We start from the raw sequence: 2,500 nt of genomic DNA on the forward strand, positions 1-2,500 counted from the left end.
TAATCCACACATATATAAAAATCCAAACATTAATGTCTATAAGTAGAGTTATGAGTAAAAAAGTGGAATGGCACAGGGAGAAAGTATTGAACACGCTAAGAAAAAGCAGAACACAAAGGCAAGGAATGGCAAGGAACAAACTGGAATCTATAAGTAGTTAGAGAAATTATCCCTCCTATCTGTGCAAATTGATATAAGCTGAGTTAATACATACTGGTGGGCTATAAAAAGGTTTTTTGTTACCAGGGTGTCAAACAAGAAACATTTCATAATGGGTAAAAGCAAAGAGCTCTCCCAAGACCTTTGCAACCTTATTGTTGCAAAACATATCAATGGTACTGGTTACAGATGCACTTCAAAACTTCTGAATCATCCAGCAAGCAGTATTGGAGCCATTATCTGCAAGTGGAAGGAACATCACTACATCATCACTGGCCATGCACAGGATCTCCTTGCAAGATTTCTGACCAGGAAGTCAGAAGGATAGTCAGAAGAGTAGCCCAAGAGCCAAGGACCACTCAGAGAAAGCTCCAGAAAGACTTGGTACAGTTGTTACAGAGAAAATCATAGGTAATGCACTCCACTGCCATGGCCTCTATGCACGCTCATCCCGCATGACTCTATTTCTGAAGAAAAACATGTCAAAGCTCGTTGAAAGTTTGCTACACAACATTTGGACAATCCTATGAAATACTGAGAGAATGTATTCTGGTCAGGCGAGAGCAAAATTGAACTTTTTGGATGTCATACTACACACCATATTTGGAGGAGAAATGGCACTGTGCATCACCCTAAAAATACCCTACCAACAGTGAGGTTTGGAGGTGGTGGCATCATGGTATGGGCTGTTTTTCATCTCATGGTACTAGCAGACTTCATACAGTTGAAGGAATGATGAATTGAGTCATTTTGGTCTGGGAGAATCTTGACCATCCACCAGGATGATGAGGATGAGACATGGCTAGACCTTCCAGCAGGACAATGATCCAAACCATTCAGCAAAGGAAACTCTCAATTGGTTTCAGAGAAAGGAAATCAAGGCCCTGACTTCAATCCAATTGAACAGTTTTGGAAGTTAACTAAAGATCAGGATTCACAAGAGGGACCCCTGGAATCTTCAATATTAAAGGACTATCTGTTGAAAAGAATGGGCCAAAATCACACCTGAATACTGTAACTGGTTAGTTTCGTCATACAGGAAATGCCTTGAAGCTGTCATTACGAATAAAGGCTTTTCCACAAAGTATTTAAGAAATTTCAGCAGGCGTGTTCAATACTTTTTTCCTGTGTCATTCCACTTTATTACACATAACTCTACCTATGGACTTTAATGTTTGGATTTTTTTATATGGGTGGATTATCTGAGTTAATACTAATGTCTGGTGAAAATTTCATGCAAGTAGCCTCATTGGAAGTATACTTACTGAAAAAAATGTTGACGTGTTCAATACTTATTTTCCCCGCTGTATAGTGTATATATGTGTAGTGTATGTATGTGTAGTGTATGTATGTATAGTGTATATATGTGTAGTGTATGTATGTGTAGTGTATATATGTGTAGTGTATGTATGTGTAGTGTATGTATGTGTAGTGTATATATGTGTAGTGTAGGTATGTGTAGTGTATGTATCTGTACTGTATGTGTATGTATGTGTAGTGTATATATGTGTAGTGTATGTATGTGTAGTGTATATATGTGTAGTGTATATATGTGTAGTGTATGTATGTGTAGTGTATGTATGTGTAGTGTATATATGTGTAGTGTAGGTATGTGTAGTGTATGTATCTGTAGTGTATGTGTATGTATGTGTAGTGTATATATGTATAGTGTATGTATGTGTAGTGTATATATGTTTAGTGTATATATGTGTAGTGTATGTGTAGTGTATGTATGTATATGTAGTGTATATATGTGTAGTGTATGTATGTGTAGTGTATGTATGTGTAGTGTATGTATGTGTAGTGTATATATTGTGTAAGTATATATGTGTGGTGTATATATGTGTAGTGTATGTGTATATGCATGGTGTATGTTCCATGCTTTGGCAACATAATTTCTATGCAGTGGCCATGCCAGACGTTGCCAAGCATTTTGAAAAGCGTTAGAGAGAGAAAGGGAGGGGGAGGAAGAGACAGATACAGGCAGAAGAGAGAGAGAGAGAGAGAGAGGGAGGGGAGGAAGAGACAGGGGGTAGATACAGGCAGAAGAGAGAGAGAGAGAGGGGGGGTGTCTGTGTCATCCTAGAGCCTCTTCAGCACAGCTAAACCTCACACACACATACACACACACACACAAACACACACACACACACACACACACACACACACTGTCTGTTTATCTGTCGTCCTGACTAGTGGGGTGACTCACGCTATTGGGTAAAGGTTTCCCGTCTGCACACACACACACACACACACACACACACACACACACACACACACACATCCATGTGTCATAATGTGGTGCTGCCCTCTGTTGGACAGCAGACCTAAATAGATAGAT

Source organism: Alosa pseudoharengus, unplaced genomic scaffold, assembly GCF_046254945.1.
Source record: "Alosa pseudoharengus isolate Yale_2024_CS ecotype anadromous, Long Island Sound unplaced genomic scaffold, YU_APseudo_1.1 YU_APseudo_1.1_scf_3, whole genome shotgun sequence".
NCBI lineage: Eukaryota > Metazoa > Chordata > Actinopteri > Clupeiformes > Clupeidae > Alosa > Alosa pseudoharengus.